Source organism: Gymnodraco acuticeps, unplaced genomic scaffold, assembly GCF_902827175.1.
Source record: "Gymnodraco acuticeps unplaced genomic scaffold, fGymAcu1.1, whole genome shotgun sequence".
NCBI lineage: Eukaryota > Metazoa > Chordata > Actinopteri > Perciformes > Bathydraconidae > Gymnodraco > Gymnodraco acuticeps.
In genome coordinates this window covers 37,246-61,399 of record NW_022989892.1, presented here as the reverse complement: position 1 = coordinate 61,399, position 24,154 = coordinate 37,246, and the positions used below count along the sequence as shown (strand labels likewise).

At 43.2% G+C, this 24,154-nt stretch overlaps 1 protein-coding gene across 1 annotated transcript in view; it reads right to left on the bottom strand.

The window, feature by feature from the left end:
* LOC117537801 (cadherin-6-like) overlaps positions 1-16,514 on the bottom strand; it is a 54,342-nt gene extending 37,828 nt beyond the window's left edge. The window contains exon 1 of the mRNA XM_034203174.1: positions 16,231-16,514. The gene's annotated coding sequence lies outside the window, so the exon portion shown is untranslated. The remainder of the gene's footprint in view (positions 1-16,230) is intronic.
* Between the last annotated feature and the right edge of the window lie 7,640 nt (positions 16,515-24,154).

Here is a 24,154-nt window from a genome sequence, read left to right as displayed (position 1 = left end):
GATTTCCAATTTTTTAGGACTTTGATCTATTTTGTAATACTCATGTACGCTTTCCACGGCAACATGTTTATTACCTAGATTAATAATAACAGTAAATACTTAGAAACAGTGGTTAGATGACAGAAGGTCATGAAACACGAGCAGTGGGAGAAGAAACATAATCTGTTAGGCATCCATAGACTGAAGCCCTGGTTCAACTTTGACCTTTGTAATTACTGTAGTTAATGGCAAAGTTGTATTACTGATTATTATTGACATTTCTGCATTGGCATTCTGTTCCTTTGAATAAACCTTGCAAAGTCAGTCGTGGTGGTGCAATGTTACTTAAACCAATGGAACATAACCACCAACCATACACCTATAAACCTGAATGCTCCTTTAAAGACATAGAAACAAGAGTGAAACGATTTGTAAAGAAGGTGACATGGAAAAAGTGAGTGTGTTTCTGTTGCAGAGCCATCTTCCATGTATCCCTGTCGCTGGAGAGGATTTTTGAAAAGGTCGCTGTTCACTTTCTCAGGGAGCACCATCGTCATAATGAAGGTGTGTAATAGAACATGACACCATAATTATATTTTCCCAGTTAAGAGGCAGTGTTTACAACGAGCACAAGGCTGCCTTTATTTTCTCCCTCTTTACACACACGCTCACTCTCTCTTTGTCTCGCTCTCTCGCCTGCCCCGTCTTCACTTCATATCATGTGCCATTTAATTGCATTAAAAAAAAGTGCTTGATGAAAAAATGAAAAAAGTAAATTGCTTTAAATTGCCTGTCACAGATTGTGTGGAGTTGCCCATCGAGCAATGATACTGCATTGTGCATGGTTCCTGGGTAAGCAAGATTAATGTGTATGCTGCCAATATTCAAATGCCCCATGATTATACGCTCAAAGAATTGCTTGGGATAACATTTTGAATCAGGACTATTAGCTATTAAATGTATCTATTGGTTTTATCGAACACAGGGCCACGAAGATAGAGACAGGGGTGCAGAGAGTCACACAAATGCATTTGTCAATACATATCAGATCTGGCCAGCTAATGGCCTTTCCAGTGCACATGTGCTGTTACACAATAGGCCTGGGTGCTATTTTAGCCTAATCTAGACTTGGGAGTGACCTCTCAGAGTAGGCCTACATCTCTCCTCTCCCCCCTTTCTACCCCCCCCCCCTTCTCTTTCTGTTTTTATTTTCTCTTCCCTAACGAGAGATATGAGCGACACGGCAAAGCACCCTATCGCGCCCGTTGAGCCAAAGACTTCCACAGCAACCCAGAAAGAGCCCCGGGGGTGCAATTAAAAGTAAGAGAAGAGAATGTCAGCCAGGGGGACGAGCAACGGAGAAGAGTGGGGGCGAGATAGGGAAAGGAGATGGGTGGGGGGAAGGTTGGGCACTGGTGCCACAGGTAACGTTGTCATGTTACAATCCACAGAGGAGACCCTTAAAGGCTGCTAATGTGTGGAGGTGTCAGCAGCAGGTTGTTCCACCATATCTACTCTCGTTGTCTTCCTCATTTCCTCCCCTACCTCACCCCCTTTCTCCACCTCGCCTCAGTTTGTGAGGAGAGCTCAGCCTCAGAGAAGGTGTCATTCACAACTCATGTTATGCCGCTCGCTGAAGAAATGTACAGCTAAATTCCCAAGTGCAAAACAGTACGCTCGACCCAAATCTGGGGCTCTCCATTTGTCTGGTTGCCCATGTGGGTTAGTGGTTCACAACAGAGTTCCCTGATGGCTAATAAACCAAAAAGTGGGTCGCTGGATGAACTTTTGCTCTCCAAATGTGGGCAAAAAAACCGTGTGTCCCTTGTCTTTGCAGCAACATGGATACAGATGCGACCAAACAGAATTCTGTCAATATATATTGATGTTTTGTTCAGCTGAGAAACAGCGTCTAGACATACTGCCGCATTGTCTTGAAAATAACTTCCACCCACTCTAATGTAACATACACAGACACACGCCTCACAGATTAAGGCGCGGAAATTGATCACTAAAAAGGAGATTTCAGACAGATGGGGCCTATTACCACAAAGGAAGATAAAAAACATCTACTGATTGAGGAGGGCAAAATCATCATCATAAAATGGATGCAAATAAACATCTGAAAATCCCCAGTCAAATTGGAATGCAAAGCTGAAGCGAATTCCTCACTGAATGTCAGCACTGTACTGCAAAACACCTGAGTCCTCTAGTCCAAATTAGGATTCAACCTACAACACTGGAATAGCACCAAGATTTAGTTAACGGTTCTGTAAGTCCCCCTTTCTGCTTCTAAATAGCACATTAACTTTCTCGATGTGTTGCCAACATTTCAATTTATTCTAAACAAAAAGGACATTTTCAAATGTTAATCTGCACATTACTTAGGAAAAATTGAAAAATAAACAACAAGGACAAATAAGGCTTTTGGTACATAACCCTCAAATTGTGGTCATCAATTTCCTGATCATACATGACATGCAGGTATGTGCGACGTTGCCTTTGACTGAATCCAAACAAATTAGCTCCAACTATCCCTGTCAGATGCGGGGGTGTGCCCACAACATTCATCCCGCTGCACCGCTCCAGAGCTCACTGCAAACACATTACCTTGCCTGGCTGCCCAAATGCATACCAAATAACCCATATAAATCATACAATCTGGGCCAAGTCAATGAGAGCCCCCTATTTTCCCTGTTTTCTAGTTATTTCCACCGTGCCATCATTCAGCAGAGCCTGCATCACTCAGTCCGAGGCTCTCACAATCGTTGTCTGAGTGGCCCAGTTTAGAACCCACCGAGGGCTCCTGAAGTAACCCTTCCTCTAGTGCACTTGATTTTACGTCTACACAGTCTGGACTAAATTGTGGGTTGCCAGCTCTCCAAACAGAGCTATGTTTTTCAGCTCACCCCCTTTTTCTTTCTCCCTGTTGTCACTTTGACAAAAATCAAAGATGGGATTTTATGAACTCGCACCAGTGTTCATGTCTGTGTTTACCACCGAGCGAGGCGGCAGTTGAAGAGGATCCCCTCAGCAGATTATTTTAAAGCGTCCCTCTTCTGTGAAGTCACTCCAGATTCTCTTAGTTAGTATATTAGGGAAGCATCATTTTGTTCCAACTCTAGTGCCAAATAATGACTTTCAGCCCTGAAATATGGCTCTGAACTGTGTCATCATAAACAACAGACTCTCACTTTTTAGCGTGCAGTTTCTGATTCCACTCCTCCGAATTAATTGACCTGGGAGCTTAAAGTCATTATCTCCCCTCGCCAGTTCTCCAATCCCGCGCTGGGGGCTAATAAATGGAGGTTTGATTTCGCTAAATGTCCTTTTGCAAAGATTAATAACGCCTAGTGCGCCGGTAGAAAACAGATGTGGTCATCCTCGCTCGACAACAGAACAAATGGGCACGAGACGTCCTCGCACATAAAGAGCAAATAAATAATAGCTTAATGGCATTCATCCGGTGACACGTTAGCAGATGAGACATCCTCGGTTGTTTGCTTTCCTGTGTGTTCACCAGAGCACATGTTTTGTCACCAGCGGCCGTGTGGTCTTACACAGCTTTCTTCTGAGGGGTTGACAATGAGAGAGGGAGGGAAGGGAGGATGGGGGGAGTCTCAGTGGAGGGACTGGCGGCTTCCTGCTTTCCCCACTGAGGCCTTTGTGGTAACACACTGGTGGTTATGGGAGCCTCCGTCTCTATGCAAATCAATGTTTGCCTCCCAAGTGTTTGTGTGTGTGCCATGTTCAGTGAAGCACAAGTCACACATTCTTTACATTTAGCCTTGAACACTGGAGCAAAAGGCCAAATAATATTCACAATAAATGAAATCATTAAAAGCTATTATTCTTGATGAAAAACGTTCCTTTGTAATACTGGCTTACCATGATATTAGATCACGTCACAGCTGTTGTTTTTAAACGAATAGTGCGTCTCTGGAAGCAGATGCATTGATTGGGCTACACAAAGGTCAAACTTGGCGCAGTGAATTGAAAATCGGTGAAGGAGTTGTGTTCCCACGTTTGTCTCAGTCTCCCCGTTGTGACAATTACTTGAGAGGGAGCGACGTGGAGAAACATTTCCATTCAAGCATATATCGACTGTAACAGCGGGTCAGTAACAAGACAGCTACAAACACAATTGTCAAACCAACACTAAATAATACATGAGGCTAAAACAAAGACATCACACACCTAAAATATGGCCCTAATAAAAGGCTGCACAGACGAAATGTGTCTCCACCTCGACTAAGAGTAATGACCTTTCCTGGACGCCCACCATAAAACAACACAGCGACACTTTGGAGCAACCGTTTTTACATTATTAATACCAGAGGCTTCACACACACTCATAAGCTATGACGCCCACTGATACTATGGCTTTTGACTGTTCTTAAATTGGACAAAATTCTCTCAAACTGCACCCAACTAAAACCACTGAGGCATTCGAGTGTTAAGAAAGCCATTTGTCACAGGCAGGACTTCTGCCAGGGTATCAGCCCAGCCTTGGGATAAAAACAAATGAAAGTAATTGTATGAATATGATTCAATAATAAGCCACACAATTTGTGATGGCATCTGAATTTGAATGCCTTGTATAAATACATATTTTGTTAGCAATGCTCCTCAAGAAATGAAAAGGGGATGCTGGCTTTTCATTTGTTGCCGTGCATTTTAAATGAATCCCTGCAGTATTGCTGCTTAAAAGAGGGCACAATTCTCAATCCGATCACGTCAAAAACAGATTCAGGCGTCCTCTGAGATGAACAACAGACGACCATGATCTCCTCCGACCTTAACTGTGACTCATGTTTATTTACCTCGGCTAGTTACCCCTGAGGGACGTCGGCCTCATCATTGGAATGAGCGCTGTGATGGGTTGCTTTTTTTTTATTGCCACTCCTGGGAACTCTAATGAACAAAGAAGCCTGATTGATCCAAGTTAGCATTTGATTCCCGAGCCCTGCCGAGACGCACGATTCAATATGCTGGCATGCCACTGGAGCACCCCTTGAACTTTGCTGTACACACATCCTTAATCACACTCACCTTTTCTCGTGGCTGGTGTGACTTCCAGCTTATTTGTAATTACCAAGCTCCTCGGGGGGGGTTGGCTGAACAACAGGCCCCGGCCATAGGTCACGGAGAGACACTGTAGCCGGCCATATGGGCTCCGGGCCCAGGGGCAGAGAGTGGGTGGACGGCGACGTTGGCACCAGCAAGTTACCAGAATGGTCGGAGCAGGAGATTGAATTATTCGGAGACAGGAGACAGCCTTATCGAGCAGCGGCCACATTGCACTGACGTTTTCACCCCAGTTTCTATTTCCCATTTCACACTTGGACTATTGCCAGATAGGATATGTTCAGGCACCTCGTTTTACCCCCAGATTCAAAACCAGTAGTCAAAACCGTTGTCTCCTCCCTTTTCCTCCCCCAACAGCATTGCAGATAAACAATCAATACTGCATTAACGTGACCACGCTGGGCACCAGGAGTTAAAAAGGCAGACGAGGAAAATAATTCAACCCAATGTCATGGGCGGACTTCAAGCAACCAATCTCGCTCATGAACTGATATGTATTGAAAATTCAGGCCACTTCTTTCATTATACTCGGCCATCATTTCTTTGTGTTTGAGGTCACTAGATACATTTCTTTTCCTTCCTCTCCTCAGTGGTCACAGAATGAAACCCCACTGCATTAAATAAGTAATACCCTACTTTATAGCAAAGGTGACCATGGATATTGGAGAGCAGGGACCCATACGATCGATTTGGAGCGAGGAATGAACATTTTAACATGATTCCAAGCTGGGCATTTTAACTCAGGGGTATTGGACCCTCTCTTTTGATGACTGCTTTCCAAACCAACTCATGACTCCGTTTAAAAAATCGGACTTTATTTAAGGGAAGGCCAGTGAGAGAGGCAAGCCACGGTGACCTGCTGGTGGCTGTGTGGTCCTATTCCTCTTTGCAAAGCTTGTGTGCAACACATTGGCATTTACATTCCCAACGCTGCCATTGAAAAGAAGAAGAAGGCTTTTTGTCCAGAACCTCTGTGAAAAAATGAAAACAAAGGCGTTCTTATGAGGAGCCCCAACAAACACTCCCTGCCTCTCCCTCTCCCAGGCTAGAATGAAATACTCCTCATTCCTCCTCATTCATTAGCCCCCGCGCCCACATCCCTAATACCACACGGGGGTATAAAAAACACCTCGCACACACACACTAAAATAAAGGAGTTGGACTTGGCTGAATGATTGCAGAGACTGTTTACTAATACTGCTGCTCACTCTGCTTTATTACAGAGTGCCAGGCTTTCCATTACTGCAAAGGGAGAGAGAAAAGGAGGGGGGGGGGGGGGGTGAAGCCGGGTTGGAGGGAGCAGACAGAAAAAAGAAAAAAAAAAGAGAGTGCGGGAGAGATACTGCCAATGTCAGATTAAAAGAAGTAGAAGGAAAAAAAGAATGGCTCAGTTGATTTACACCTTCATTACTCTCCCCTAACTCTTCTTATTGCAAATCATGATGCTGCTTTATGAGCTGAATCCTCTATTACGACGAGGCCGGGAAGACAGTGCTTTAGTCCATAAAGCAGCCGTACAGTAACCGCCACCCGGCAGCACCCCATCCACCCATCCTACCACCCAGCTGCCAGAAGGGAAGGGAAGCAAGACAGAGACCCAGCCGCTGTTGAAATGTGTTCCAGTGCACACACCCCAGGTTTCGCTCGTTTGCTTGCTCACTGTCCCTTTCCTGGCTCTTGTGACTGTTGTCAACACATCCAGAATTCTCTGAGCCAGATGTCCGCGGCTACTTTGGGAGAGGAACTCACAGCAAGTGTTTAGTGTGAAGCGAGCGGTGCCATATTTAAGTCAACAAACACTGAAGGCAGTGGAGGTGTGTGTTTATCACTTCCCCACCACCCTGCGATGAGGTGCTACTGATGGGCTTACTCTGAGAGATTTGTGTATTTAGATAGAAATGTATTTTTTACTCTTTTATTTATGGAACCAAGGGGAGGTCTTCAGAGCATGCTTGCACTTTTGCTCGCGATGATTACATTCTGTGTGTGAGTGGAGAGCAGGTCCAAGAAGAAATGGTCGAGGAGGATAGGTGCAGGACCTAATAAATCAGCAGAGGCTCGGAGGTGAGTGCGGGTGTCAGTGTGCTGATGTAAACATGGTGCGGGTGCATAAGACACACTGGATGGAGGTTTTGTATGTGTATGTAACACGCTGCTCTGACCTGGCCTGTCTGACTCCCATCTGGAACAGGGTTGACAGAAAAGTTGACAGATGCTTCACCAATGTCCATTATTTATGAGACTGAGGAGGATCCGCACCGCATTTCACAACTGTCTGCTCCTGCTACTGTAGGTCGGCTTCTGACATTGTATTCTGTGGGTGTCCGTGCACACACATGAACACACATATAGGATTCTCCCTGTGTTTCTGGTGGAAGCTGATGGTGAGTAGCTGAATGTGCAGGTCTACTTCTTGGCACATTTTCCCAAATTCACAAGTGCAAGCTTATATATTTGTGTTTGTGTTTCATTCTAGACCCAAGTTACCACTCCAACTACCTCTGCGAGTCTAACCTATGACCTCTGGAGAGTCATTAAATCCACACCGGGCCGTACACCAGTAGACTCCATCTCTCTTAAAACCCACTCAAAGGCTTAGAGCTGGGAGGCCTGACCATCAGATTGAATTAAAGCTTTGATTAATTGAATCCAGTGGTGAGTACCTTGAGTGACTGATGTCTCGTAGGACCAAAGGTCTAGACACAATGCTTCAGAATAAAGCTATAGTCACTTCTTCAGTGACATCACAGGCAGTGTTAGTGTGCCTCAGGCATGGATGGTTGCCTCTAATATTATTGCTTGGAGCGCTGCTCTAAGCCCCGTTCTACCGGCAGTACCGCTGCTGCTGCTAAGCATGCCAATGTTAATAAGAGGCACAACATAATTAATACAAATGGAATGTTTAATGCAATTTTTACATTTCAAAGAAATTCCCGAGGCATCTTTCCAAGCAATGAATTCAACTGTCTCGCATTGTCCTCAGGCAAGCAATAACCCAAGTTTGGCATTACCTTCATTAGATCAAACTCAATTATTGCAGAGTGCTTGCAGCTCCTCCTGCACAGGGTGGACTCTGAGGCTGCCTGTTTTGGAAACTTGAAGGTCCTATGGCAGGTCCTGCCCCATTTGTCTTTGATGGACAGCGGCATGAAACAGTAATTGGAGGTCTGCGAGACCCATACACGTGCGTTTGTCAGTTATTCATGTCAAAGCACAGTGTTCAGCTGTTGGGGTTCTCAAAGAATGACCTTTTCTCAAAGAGGACAGGTTTCCCCTACTGTCTGAGAGATGCCCTGGGTAATATCCAGCCCAAAACAATACCGCGCTGTTATTACTCTGTGTCCCGTGTTGCTGCAGAAAGCTTGTATTGTGTCCTTCCCTGAGGAATATACAGTCCCAGAATGCTACGCACGCTTTGATTCGGCAGGTAGTTTGTGCGGGAGGTCTAGATTCTATTCCTCTCGTTCACAGGGAACCATCCTAATGTTTTGAAAAGTAGCAGAACAATGGCAGAAACATCTCTTTTTCCCTCTGGGGATTGAAAGCAAATAGGACCTTTTGCGGATGTGTTTGTCTGTTCATTTACAGCACCTTAGAATACAGCTTGCACATTGTACCTGCACCAAATGAAAGAAAAAGAAAAGCTCACAAAGGCATTCTGCAGGACAATAGCACAGCTGAGGAAACGGGTACACAATGGAGTCCAGATATCATTCACGGCATAGACAGGAGACCATTATCCACATAAGGAGGGGCCCGTCTGAAGGTGACAGGTTTGGGAGACGGAGGAATTGTGTGCACAACGCTGCCACCAAGACAACCGTCTCCCTGAAGTCTAACCTATAAGGACAGGTTTTTGCAGCGCCAATGCCCGCTGGGTTGAGGTGTTACACGTCATCTGCAATAACCTGGATCATTACTCCTGGAGGCTGTTAGAGGGGAAAATCACATCACTCTGCTTTCACCGCTGCCAACAAAAATTGACACGCTAAAAGTCACACAAAGACGCGCCTCAATATGCACACGCACGCTCCAAGGACCACAAACAGCCCTGCCGTGCCCCGGCGCTCACACTTGCAAAAACACACACACATGTAATTACACACCTGCAATCTATCACATACTGTACTGTCGGTGATGTCTGGGGGGTTAACACACCGAGTGGCATCGCGGCCGTGTCCCACCAGCCTGTGTCGCCTGGAGCTGACAGCTCTCACTGCGGGGGTAAAGTAAGCATCATTATCGCCTTCGTTCGCCACACCTCTCTCTAGTTGGAACAAACATTACACTCTTTTTTTTTTTAACTCTCCCTTCTGTTGTCAAAAACCCATCCCTTTCTCCACTGTCTTCATTGTATTCCAGTCAGGCGCTAATGCTCATTGTCCTGTGGCTGGACTCTCTGATCCCCTATTACCCTCTCGTCATCTGACAGTCAATATTATCCTCCTTTCCTGACCAATCTTCCCCTCTCATTCCCTTTGCTTTCACCAAAGTCTCAACAGTCAGACAGACAATGCTGCCCCTGTCCATCCACCCCCTCCAATCCTTCATGCACTTGCTCGTCTTCCATACACTTATTAACTGGCTGTCATGTTCAGCAGCCTTCCCCCAGACAGTGTTTAGCGTTCCTCAGTCCACTTACTGCAGCCCGAGTTAAGCCTGTGGGCTTTGCAAAGACAGGGATCCAACTAGAGAGGAACGGCAGGACCTGCGGACATGATCTGTCTGCTGCACTCACTCACACTCTTCCTCCTGCACTAGCTACCTCAAACCATGACTGAAACACACACAAGTCATAAAGGACACTATTTTATCCCTTTCCAAAACATATATATTGCCAGAAAAGTTGAAGAGGAATAACTTGTATCTTCTAAAGGAAAAAGTGTAAATATATTCAGGATGGGAGGAGGACATTTGGACAGAATACCACAATCAAAAAGAATAGAAAAAGCTCATTTTTGATGATAGTATTAATTAATTAATCAAATGCATATCTTTCAAGTTTGTGTAGATCAATAGTTATATACATTTAATTATTTTAGAGACTCCCCCACTCTCAACGCATGATTAGTACGGAAGAGGATTAGGGCCACATGATTTTTTTTTTGGGAGGATTTGAAAAAAAAACGTTTTTTTTTGTTCAGAATTCTGACTTTTTGTTTTTGTTCAGAATTCTGACTTTTTTCTCAGAACAAAAAAACGTAATTTTTTTTGGGAGAAAAAAGTCAGATTTCAGACTTTTTTCTCAGAACAAAAAAAACACATTTTTTTTCCAAATCATCCCAAAAAAAAAATGTATGTGGCCCTAATCCTCTTCTGTAGATTAGCAAATTGTCTCTTACAATACATTTAATTTCTGGTAAAGTGCATTACTCGTGTTGCATAGGTGGTACATTTTGTAGCTCTGTTAAGGAAGTTGCATTGTCACCTCTGTTAGTTAATCTGTAAATCAGCAGGGTGTCTGCAAAGCTCATGAACAAATGTCCATGAAATTTGGTGCAGGGAGATCAGCCGCCAGCCAAGGACCAGTTGATTAGATTTTGATAGTGATCAGTGATTTCCACTATTATATGATTATTGTTCCCACCGCCCACATATTGGATATAGAGATTTAATTCTAAATCCAATCCAAACCTTAACAGTACCCTCGCAGGGTCAGTAAATCGATTTCACCTCGCATTTAAGAAAGAGGGAACATCCTTGAAGGTAGATTCCTTCTCGTTTTTGCTCATATTGTAGATGACACATCGAAAACAGAATCCAACTGCCAGGCTGAACTCGTCATTGTGTGGTAGCTACAACACTGCATTTGTCATCTGCCCCTTCCCTCTGCACCCTCCCCTTCCCGGGGCAAATGGTGTAAGAAATGAGACGTAGCTAGTGTATATACTTTCATGGCCCCGCTTTACCAGTGTCATTTCAGAAACTCTGAAATTGTGCCATGGTCTACAGGGCTTTGTTGTAAATCACTATCTCCCACTGTCAGACAGTCTGCTGTACACTGAGGACGCCTGGCTTTCTGCTGCCTCCTGGGTGACTAATATATCTTGTTAAACTGTACCCCTTGCCTCTTTCTACTGTGTTTGTTTGCTTGCATTTGTGCCTGTGTGTGTTTTTGTGTGCTTAATTCAAAATGTGTATGTTATCCTATGTGTGTGTCTACATTTCTGCGACGGAATAGGTAGGGATGTTACTTTTTGCAAATGTGTTCACTAAACTCCACAAGTCTGTCAGGCTTTGTTGGTAATTCAGTTAGATTGCTATTCGGCCAGCTTCCCCTCACCATCACTACAGTATCGGAGTTGTGAAGCTATCTCTCAGCCACTTCATAATTAGAAAAGCTGTGGAGCCAAGCCACAGTTTGAGGAGGAAGAGGGAGAGAAAAAAGCTGTTGGCACACTGCATTATTCAACATTGGCAGCAATTTACTCTGTCTCCCACCCCAAAGACATGAATCTAAGTGATTTCATAGTCACATCCATCCTAGTGTGCCATACTGTATGAAGCCGGACTCTTCTCTTAACAGCCACTCTTTGAGTATGCACTGTATACTATCAGCTTCATCTATACATTCCCACCGCACCAACCCGGTATCACGGCAAGACGTGAACATGTGACGATTTACCATGCTGGGAGACGTGAATATGTCACGGTTTTGTCCCTTCAAAACGTGACAGTTACACAGTATTGTTAACCCATGTTAACCAGTGGAGAAATACCCGGAAGTGCCAAGCAAACGCTCTACCGTGCCTATTGGTCAGTTTTTATTGTCAAAATTAGATGTTTTTAATTTATTTTGTAATCCTCGCACTCGATTTCGCCGATTTTCTTGTGGCTCTAGCTGGTCGACACCTCTTTCAGCAGAAACAAAGGCTACATTCATGTATTACATCGATGTTAATCCCCTTCAAACGTGATAGTTACACGGTATTGTTAACATGGAGAAATACCCGGAAGTGCCAAGCAAATGGTCTACCGCGCCTATTGGTCGGTTTTTATTGTCAAAATTAGATGTTTTTAATTTATTTTTTAATCGTCACACTCGATTTCGCCGATTTTCTTGTGGCTCTAGCTGGTCGACACCTCTTTTAGCAGAAACAAAGGCTACGATGTTAATCCATTTGTGTTGTTGTGGAAATACCGGACGCAGAGGTTGCGCTAGACTTTTTCGCTGTCATTTTGACGGACAGGATCGTAAAACTTTCGTCAAAATCCAGAATTACCCGTCGGCCTTTACACAACTCTGACGAGGGGGGGGGGGAAAGCATGCTCGTGAACTGTCAACGGGGGGGGACAGTTCATATGCGCCGTGTTATGCATGGCTGCTGCACCTTGCGGGAGCGTGCACAGCGTAAAGCCAAAACTCACAGACATTTCAATGATTTGTACGGCACAGTTAGGTTTGGAAACGGTATCATTTCCTTTTTGGAGGGCATGCATAACACGGCATAATACCGGAGCCTCGCTGCGGGGAAACGTTGGCGCTGTTCCGAGTTTGTTCTAATCTGTCAAAATGACGGACTGCTTTCAGATTTGTCCGTCATTGTTAAAAAAAATCCGTCATAGACGGAAAATATTCGGTTAACGCGACCTCTGACCGGACGTGACGTTGTGTGATCGCTTAGCAACTGAAAATAAACACCACTAAGGTTCAAGGGTCAAGGGTTTTTGTTATCAGATGCTAGCTACAGTGTAATTTTAGCATTTCAAATCTTAGATCCCGAGCTCCTCCAACAGTGCAACATAATATAAATAGGACATAATAAGAAAATAAATAAAGATAAATAAAAAATAGTGCAAAATGCACCACTTTTGGTTCAAATTATGAAACCAGTAGATTCATTAATTAATTTATTTGTGTTGCCCCAGCTAAATCGATGTTAATCAATTTATGTGGTTGTGGAATTACTGTATGTTACGTTGTGCGGTAAGTGAACACCATGAACACGGGTATTTCTCCACTGGTTAACATGGGTTAACAATACCGTGTAACTGTCACGTTTTGAAGGGACAAAACCGTGACATATTCACGTCTCCCAGCATGGTAAATCGTCACATGTTCACGTCTTGCCGTGATACCGGGTTGCACCGCACACACACCATATCCCAGTCCTACCATTTTCAAAATAGATTTATGAGTATATCTCTGTGTAATTGGTGTTCTCCTGCACAAAGCATGCAGAGATAATTACCCATTGTTAAGTGAGGTGCAAATGGTCTGATCCATGTGTATTTATCTTCTCAGCACACAGTGAGAAAAACAGGCCTTTTCTGGGATTTAGGCAGACATACAGCGACGTTCTACTCTCCAGGCCTCCGTCCAGCTCTCAAATCCCTTGAGCTGAAACCTGTCGAGAAACATCCTTGCTGTGGCTTAACCGTATCCCGTCTAATTCTAGCGTCTTTTTTTGTCGTAGCAAATTCAATTTGAGACTAAGGTCGACCTTCAGGAGAAGGTGACACCGGCTCCTGCAAAGAGTTTATTTAAGTAAAAACAGACGTCACGGTCTCTGCCTCTGTGGTTTGGTGGGTGAGAAATACGTCTTTTAGGTTTCTTTGAATTTGCGGTTGTGACTGCTCTGTAAATAGGCATCTCTGAAGGGAATCTGTCTCATTACAAGGAGCAGTTATCAAGTTGCCTTTGTGCCTGCAGGAGATTTGCTCTGATGGTCACAAGACACAGCGAGAAATAGACGCAATGTCTCTGTGAGGGAAAAAGTCAAAACGGTCATTCTTCACAAACTGGCCAGGCAAAGTCTGTCCTATACAGCAGAGCTATTGTTCTAGAGACAGAAAGGAAAATAAAAAGGAAAAAAGAGAAGCCCTGTTGGCTGGCAACTCCAGATAAATACTTGGCACAGGAAAAATCTTAGGAGGAATCCCTTAGCACTCGCAGTACAAACAACGTCATGATTTATTATCACATCATACAACAAGGTGCATCTAGTGAACTACAATGCCCAGGGGTGCTCTCTGCAACAGACTTTAAACATTTGTAAGCGCAACATACACATATTAGGAGCCACTTGCGGTGCATATGGGCTCAACAAATGTCCACAAGTAACCAAGCACACACACAGAGGAGGAGAAGTGCTGCATGTAGGCATTCCCATAGGGGATCAGAGTTTGCTCCAGCAGTATACTGGAATATGATTTGATTAGCTCCAGATGCTGCAGAAGAGAGGACCAGAAACGCTCAATATTATGAGCAGGACACATCAGAATGATGTCGCCCATCTGGAGCACAAATAATGTAATCAACTCGGGTCACCGGTCATCGTGGTCTGGCCTTCGGGTAAACCCGCCATCCCGTGACGTCACAGGGCCAGACAGGGCAGATTGAAGCTTTTCTGAAGTATCCCCTAAGCTGCTGCACATGACCCGGGGGGGGGGGGGGGTGAAATATGAGGGAGTGGCTCTTGTTATCTCAGGTTTAAGAAATGCAGATGGCTCTTATGTGTCTATTCCCCTGCCTGTCATGTCCGTTCCGCACTTTGAATGTCTTCAAACCAAGTGCTCACACACCTCTGACCCATACTGACCATAAGTACATATACAGTACACTGCTGTAGGCTACTGTTTGCCCCCCCCCCCCCCACACACACACACACACACACACACACACACACACACACACACACACACACACACACACACACACACACACACACACACACACACACACACACACACACACACACACACACACACACACACACACACACACACACACAGGAACTGTATTTGCAGAGCCTTTAAATATTCAGTACCTGCCGTGTTTTCTGTATGACTTTGATCAGCCACAGATTCTACTCTGTCCCTTTCATCTCTGAACTTCAAACCAGCGTGTGAAAAACCTGGACCACAAAACCTGTTCTGGTTCAGACAATCTCTGTTCACCAGGCTGCTCTCTGCTTTTTAAAAAAACAAGCAGGAAGTTGTTCCAATAGAAAAAGAAAAGAAGACAATGCAATGTAGTTAACCTATACTCTTCACACATGTATTTTCCTTTGCACAGCCAGCATGAATCTCTCTCTTGTTTGTTATTCAAAAAGTATGTGAGCAGAGCAGTGATTATTGCGGAATATTCCCCAGATAGCTTGAAAACACCCCCAAACAACTTCTTGGCCGCCTTCAGGCATATTACCTCAGGCTTACATTGAGCCAGCGTAATAACAACCATGGAGCAATCTGCAGGCAACAGGAAGGACACAACTTTTTCACGAGCACTAAATTCAATTTTCAGGCTTGCATAAGTCCTGTTAGATCCACCACACCTCTTTATCCTCCTCTGTCAATACCTGTAACTTTTGAGTAAAGAAGGCGAGTTAATTATTTGATAGCCTTGCCTGCATTATTCAGCAATGCCATTACATATTCACAGCCACATCACTGATATCATCTTGTAGTCAGTAAGCTAGAGGACATGTTGTTTTGAGAAAACTTGAGTAAACTCCAGGAGTGTTCCCCTCACATCCATACAAAAAAGAATCAAGGCCTTTCAGTCGATCAGAAAGCAGAATAAAAGGCATGCAGGCAACCACAGATAGACAGGCATCCGCCTTTATCTGAGCCTGCTGTCCCACCTGCATCGATTGGCATCTCGTGGATTTGCTACTGGCTGCAGCAAGATCATCGGAGGAGAGGGAGGAGAGGGAGGGGGGGCAAAAAAACATCCACCGATAGATTTAAGCGTATTTTTTTTTCAAAATGAAGTTTCATGTGTGACAAAATAAGGCAAAGGTGCGTTTAGAGCCCAGGCCCGCATGCTCGCATCACTTCTGCGCGGCGGGGCAAACACACCGCCTCTGTACCGGAGGGGCACGTTCCGCCTCGGTATACATGCAGGAGAATTACGCACAGAGCCATTTAACAACATGTAAAAAGTTGATTGCAATTCATTGACCACCGCTTTAAATTCGGTAAATACAACTTCCGATTGGAACTCATTTAAAATGCAAAGCCCGCAGCTATTCCAATAATTACGAGTATGGATTTTGCTCCACTGGCGATTTCATTAGAATAAACACACGGGGAGATCTTAAAAGGAGCTGTTTCGCGTATAGGTCATTCGCAGCCTATAATAACCCGACTCAAAAACGCTACAGAAGAAGTCAAAAAAGCGACATTTTGCACAGAAGTTGTAAGCAAAGACCCGCTCACCTGATAATGAAGTTTATTCTAGGAAGGAATTGTTTCCCTGGGATGCGAATGCGCGCTTCGGAGCCAAGTGTATCCGTTCACTGCAGCTTGTGTTGCCCGTTGTTCCACCTCAACTGCGCGTCTCAGTCGCGCTGCATCACTTCTCGCTGTGGATGTCAGGGAGGCTGAAAGGCTGAGGGGACTCAACCCTCCCATTGGCTGCCATTCACCAGTCCCCAGCAGAACACGGCGCAGGAAGAAAAAAAAGAGAGAAGGGGAGGAAAATAAGGAGAGGAGGAGAACAAAAAAATCACACGACCGACAAAAACAAAAGGAAGATAGAAGAAGAATGGGATTAGTGTTCCAGTGGGGCTGCGTTTCAACTGCCGTGCGATGTTCAAGTTTAATAATACGAGTCAAGTGTTTGTGTGCATCCGCTTTCTTCACATTTGCATAATCCCTGATTAATAGTTGCAATGTCAGAGGTTGAGTGTGGGTTTGAATCAATCAATACATGCTATTTCATAAGGCTGCAGTTAGACTCCCTGCTTCCGTTAAAACCCTGGAAGCCGTGGATCGTGGACAATGGCTAATTACATTTGGGAGGCTGTGTTTGAAGTAAAACCATAAATGCACCGGCAACATCATGCCAGGGAAAAGTAGCATGTGTTTTAGTCCATGTTTCTACTGATGCCTCATGATAATGTATTCACAGGACACTTTCTAGTTATTCTCACATAATATAATATTTTTCAAACTGATGTATCTGTAGGCTATTTCAAGTCTATGAACTACATGAAATCCACATATTCTCCTTCCTCCTGTTGTGATACACATGTATGATTTATACTACTGCAACTACTTTCTATATTATATTATAGGACCAAATAAAATACTGATGCCCCTTTATTAGGTAGACATAGCTAAAACTACTGCAGTGCAAACAGCCATGATATGTCTGCACCTATTTTACAGTAATTAAGTACATCACATTGAATTTCAATTTAGTTACTTCCTTGTAGCGGAAGATACTTTCTCAGGCATTGATTTTAGGATGGGTGCTACAGTTGTGATTTGCAAGTGAACCCTTCAATACCTTGCAAGTGAATTAATCTGTGCTACATGGTGCATTGATGTTTGGAGCTGTTAATGGTGTCTGATTCTGTTTGGAGAAGGTATAGAGGGAATCTGATTACTGAACCAAGCCTGTAAACGCTGGGGTTTTAGAGTAATCAAACTAATGCAGCTTATAAATGCTTTATCCGGTGCCCTGCCTTGACCAGATTACACGCTGTAATCTGGTATATTTCATTCGTACGGGTACATGTAATAAATTATTGCTGTTAACGTTGCCTGAGGAACACATCTGCATGCCTAATGATTCGATGATGTTGAACTTGCTTTGTTTGAATCTGAATTCAAGAAGAAAGAGTTATGCTGCAATATGCACATTTAGTATGGGACTTTGCTAGCTTTGTGCTAAACTGAGGTTTGCAAACATTCAAATCATACAGTTTATCAGTACATGTTACCCCTAGTGTTGCTATAAGCATAGATGTTGTTCCTACAGAAGCGTGCATTTATCCCAGACAACACACATGTATCACTTGTGGAAAGACCTTCAAGTGAAGACCTCAGGCACATTTCATGTGATTTCAATACTTCACGAGGAATCACATGTCTTAAACAACATGAAGTTCAGCCATGAGTTTCACATGTGATTTCTTTTTCGTAACAGTTGTAATTGACAGGAACCATATTTAGTCACATAATTAAAGTTGGCAGTTCAGTGTTATCTTGTGGTGATAAGATAATGCAATTACAATCACAAGTAAAGAAAGTATGATTTATCGAGATAACAGGATAATTAAGTTGTGATCATGCTGACAAAAAACGGTTAGCTCCTCTCCACAGTACTTTAAAATGGCTATAGTAATGAACTAGACTTAAAAATAAGGAATTAAAAATAAAAATGTGTCTTTTATTCATCATTAGGTGACGCATCATCAAAACACAGCTTTAGCGAGACATGGGCCACAAAACATATGTCACATCTAATACAAATGTATTTCACATAACATGTGCAATATGAAGATGGAAGAAAAGACTGTAGGCGTTTATGGTTTTATGGTTTCAATGTTTCCCTTTTTTTCCAAAGCCAAGGACCCCACGCTGTGCATGCCTTACCTCCCATGCAGTGTTTGTGTCATGATGACCACTGGCTGCTGTTAGATTCATGAGTTTAATCCCTGGAAGCGCTCCAAGCATCCACTTTGCTGCTGCCCTGTCCTCTCAACCAAACATCAAACTCTTGCCTATAGCGCAAAATGCAGTGAGCCAAAGGGATGTCTGCATTTGGCATCATGTTCTATCAGGAGATCAGCCTGAGACGAATAACCGCTGCCCTTGACTGCATCATCGCTGCTGAATGAGCTTACATTGCCTCTGTAATTTGTGCAGTTTATTTAACAGCCTGCCTCTGTAAACATTTCACAACGTCGCAAGCGTTCTGCAAACACCAACATGCCATATCCGCTACTTGTTCAAAACTAATTGTAGACATGCAGTTCTGTATAATTAGTGCATGTTGGACCTTTTACAACATGTATTATAGTAGTATATCAAAACAATTATCATCCAGATTTCCTTTTCTCTCTACAATATCAGTGAGAGATTTCTTCATATTAAAAAAGTAAGTCTAGATGTTCATCCTCATGTAGCACCATGTGTTACTGTACTGGAAAGTGACAGTTATGGGGAATGGATAGACAGGGGATGTAGAGGGCAACCTTAGTACAAATTTGATCTCCTATTATTCCTGACAGCCGAGATACTTTAGGATTTGTCAGAGAAAGGGATTGTTTAAAGTATCAGATCTGAAAATCCAACCTCGTTTGTCGCCAATACTCCCGGCTTTGGTGTTTATAGACGTCCATATTTCATCAATCTGTCTCACCTTGCCAGAATCTGTGTCAAACCCACAATAAAAATGGAGGACACAATGAGATATGTTTACACGGCGTGGTAAAATCCAGCCTCATACCCAGTTCACGAGGCCGTCACCCCAACCCCAGCTCATCCTCCGGCATCTGTTATTATCTCTTTCTTGTTTGAACTCATTACAGATAGTGGCTTGGCTGTGGTTGTTAGGTTTATGTCTGCAGTTTATTCCTGTACAGATGAAGCTTGCCATGAGTGTAAACACAGTAAACGTGGAATTAAGTTGCAAATTATCCTAAAAAAGTTAATTTAAACAGGCGGCCAAAACATAAAAAGTCCAAAGCCATAATATGTAATGTGCTAGTCGACTACTCCATCTGTCATTTTTAAACTTTGGTCGTTGTTGTTGTGTTTAAGTGATAGGATTTATGTGTGAATAACAAATGCAGTTGTATGGATTAAAAGAAGAAGACGTGGGTAGCTAGCATCGGCAGTTACAGCCATTATTGCTTAACAAAACTAACAATAAAAATCACATGCTGTTTCATATAAGAGTCATTCTGGAGGTTCAGTACAGTAAGAGCTCATTAAAGATATCATAAAACTAGAACAAAAAACACTGCAACGATTAAAGATTACAATTAAAAGTGTATCTTTCCACCGTGGAGACTCATTATTAATGATTAAGCTGACTTATTTTATTATGTGTTTAATTTTACGGGTGAGACTTAGATCACTTCTGTGGCAGAACCCCCAAACAGGAAATCAATAGGTCTCCTTTTAGACACACAGTCCTATAAACAATCCCAGAAAAAGATCAATACGTTACAGGAAAGTGAACAGGGGAGCACAGCAGAGTCAGGCGCCCAAACACCCCGCATCACAGATACCATGGTGTTTAAAAAAAAGGAAGAGAATATCACATACTGTTGTTCTGCGAGGGAAAGATACGTTTTTATCAACATAGTTTCACAACTCCCAGGAGAAATAAAAATGTGGGGATCTTTTAACTCAGAGGATTCCATGGCATAAATATTCACTCAAGTCGTAAAATAATGCTGCGTCTCCTTCATAAACTGGAACTCTGCCTTAAGTCGACTGTATTTTATCTGTCATTTTTCAACTGAGATAAGGCAACACTTAACACAAGCTGTCACAAGCTTGTTTACGACACATATAAACAGCACAGTTGGTAATTTTCTTTGGAGTCTTGAATCAGTGCACTGTTTTCAGTTACTCACACTTAAAACAGCTGATGGTCACAAGATTTCTACTGCATAGTAGGTTGTTTTTTCAGATAGAGTGCTTAGCGTTTTGACCTTAACATTAGTTCGACATGGCTATATAATGCACTTTTCCTTTTTCTGAGAAAACCAACCAAAAGTACTGCTGAACAATTGTATAATCAGACAATGGGAATGCTATATACTGTAGTTTTGCTTATACTGACAAGGTGGGAGTTGCAGCAGATGGTGGATAAGGGCAAGATAAACTAAAGCAGATCAAAAAACAAGTTATAAAATATTTCTTTCTCTCTCTCAAACACCACAAAAAGACTATTTGAAACATTCATGCCACCTTTTTCAGTCAATGCAGAGCTGAAAATAAGGCCTGGTATAAGTGCCAGAGGGCTTTTCACACTTTGGACGTGTCTCCTGTAATGACTGTGGAACATGTGACATTACCTTTTGTACATGTGAAGGAATAAGAAAGTTGGTGAGAGGTACTATACCTAACAATCTGTGGAGTGCAATTAAAGGCTCCAACACAGTATGCAGCCTTTCACTTGTAATTATGCGGTAGACTTAATCTGAGAGTGGACAATATGTACCGTGGCTATAAAGGAAGTCTGCAGATAGCGTTTGGTTTGAGGGAAATGGCCAGTGTTAAAGGTTTCTCCAGATAAACTGTGGTCAAACCATTTTTTAAGGGCTTTGACTTTCTGAATACTGCCTAAGGCCAGACTATAACTTTTCAAATGAACTATAACACATTCTTTCCCTTGCAAATCAAAAGTTAATTTCATCAGCAATGAAACGCTCCTCTGTTAATGCAATGCTTTCAGGAGTTTTGTCACAACAGCGTCTCTTGGTCTGGTATGGCTATTAGCTATGTTGGCTAATGTTAGCAATCCTAACATGCATAACACTGTTTAAAATGCAATGTTAAGACTTGTGCCACTTTTATCCTGTAACTGCCAACTTGGCTTACTTCATAAAATGTGCCTTATCAAACAGCTGTAAGTTAGTCAAAGTGTCATATTCTCGGAAACACATGCCAAAAGTAGAACGGTGCATTAACGTGCTCCTCAGATGTTTCCCATTTCTCAAATTCCACATACATTTTCCATGTAGTTACCTTCTTCTACTGATGATTTGGACACCTTGTGAATGCAGCACAAATCCTGTTGACAGACAGATACAACATACAGACGTCAGAAATCCAACAATGAACTCCTTGTTGGAGATAATAAGTCAAAAATAAGTATAAAGCTTCCCCTTTGTCGCTTTAGTAACTCATACAACGATATAATGAAAGCCTCTGTAAAGTTTAAATGATGGTACTTTGTTCAGCAACTTCCAACTGATCGACCTTTTTATAATAACCAAGGAGTTGTTGTTGAATCTAATTTACAGTACAGTGCCTCCATATATAGAGTGGTTAACATGTTTAAGTAGGACACTGGCATGGGCACCTAAGCATGCCCTGAAGCCAATTAAACTGTGGATCCTCATGCTAACAGCGAGACAGACTTAGTGGCGTTTCTTCTAAGCACATACTACTAATTTGGAAAACTGATAAGGTCTTTGCACTAGTGTTTGGCCTCTGTGTGTACATACTGAACATGAGGATATAACTTCCTCTGGTAATACCCAATAATGAGATGACCTTTCCTTCCCGATATTCAGCTAGAAGTTATTAGCGAAAAGTGTTGCCATTCTTCCCTTTTTAAAAGAAAGAAAACACAAGGAGGGGATTATGATCTGTCCTTCCACCTCTGTTCAGCTCCCATTCAGAAGTATTACGCTTATTCTCCTCTGAGTGCAGATTGGTGTTATGCAGAGGAGAGCAGAGCAATAACTTTTTTTGGATTCCCCCCTAACGCAGTGCAGATTTTCTGACATTGTGCAATAATCAACATCATTCTCTGCTGACAGAATGGCCGCCACACCTCATGCTGCTCAGCAGATTAGTCACTGGGAATATTTGAAAGGATTCTCAGCAGCCTAGAGGGCCAAGAGACTAATTTATCCCAGATCATGAATGCTTAACTGGAAAACATTCATATTCCTAACAAAGAAATATCACAAAGATGTGACTCTTATTGCAGTTGAGTCATATTCTGAGGCAAATCATGTGGTCTCAATTGTCGTGTTTATTGAAAAACTAATGGAATAGCATAAAAATGTCTCGACTCTGCGACTCTTTAGAAGTCTCTCTGCCGCTCAAAAACCCCAGGAGCTCCAGTTTTAAAGGGGGCTGGCACTTTTGAGACAGCTCAGTTATGCCATTCAATAAATCACAGCGAAGCATCTGAAAAGGATTTGAAATGGCATTCGAACCCGAATTTGATGGTAAACTGTGGAAACCATACTTCAGGGCACCTTAACAACAGTGAAGGAATATGGCATGCAGGGAGTGTATGAAACATGCAGAGAAATCGCCAAGGGGACTTTATATTTGCATGACACTGTGACACCCTGTGTTTGTTAGCATGCAACCTCAGCTTTTGCACTCTGCGTAGGCCAAAACGCAGAGAACCCCACTCCCCTCGACCTCCTACCCCACCCTTCCCTCCCGGAGCTGAATCCATTCCACCTCTTAACGGCGGGCCTATCGTCCGGGAATGCTCAGTGAGCGTAGCTAATCAGCCAAGCCAAGCCGTGTCCTCTGACGGAGAGAAATCCCTCTCAGATGAACTGGTGGTGCTCTGACTCCCGCGGGGGTGGGAGGTGCGGATGAGCATGTGGAGGGGAGGGAGTGGAAATGAATTAGCCGCACATCTAAACAGTTTGTCATGTCGCATTTACTCTTCCACCAAAGTGTCCCGTTAAATGACGATAATTCCACTTCTTCCAAAATGTAGCAAGATGTGTGGGAGTTTCTTTTTTTCACCACCCCTGCAGAGGTTGGAATAGCACAGCTTCATGCATATGTAGAGGTAGAAATTCAGCAGTTCACCATTTACTGTAAGGTGATTTTCAAAGACTTAGTCCTTCTGTGTAGATATGCAGCTCTGCAGGTTTCTCTGGTAATTGGTGCTAACATCTGAAGACTTTATAGGCATATATCATCTAAGATATTGCTGCTTTCTAGCAACAAAGGAAGATGTGGATTCTATCACAGCATCGAGAATGAATATTAAAATTGTGGGATTTGCATTTTAACATAATTTCCGTGCATTGCAGATAAATGGACTAGCTTTTTAGAGATTAGCTGTTCTTTTTTAGATGTGAGGGCATCACAGCACACCGGGAGATAGAGGCATCTAAGACAACACAGTGACCCTTGGTGAAGCAACCGAAAAAACAGTGTACATTTTGACGGCGTCATAAATCATGGGGCTCATGGCAGGCAGCCCAATTGGGCTGCGAGGGCAGGTTGAAGCTACCATCATCCCTCCTCCTATGTCCCCTGGCTGTGTCTGAAGAGAGAAGTGGAACGGCAAAAACATGTCTGCTCTCTCTGTCTCTTTTCTTTATCAGCATTGATCTCTGGCTGGGCGGGGGGGCGGTGTAGTCACAATATTCTGCCTTTGCAGGGTTTTCATACTGACTTGACAAAGTACGGACAAAAACAGCACATGATCTCAGAGTGCACGATGTTTAGCATGGATGAGAAGCACTGAAGTGCACACTGGGATAAAGTCCTTTAGCTTGGAGAGAGACTGAGACAGTACATGAAAGTGCTGTATGAGTGAAAAAGAGGAAGAGAAACAGCAAACAGTGAGAGTTTGCCAAAAAAAGAATCTAAGTCAGACTTGGTGTGTGGGTTTGGAGGAAAT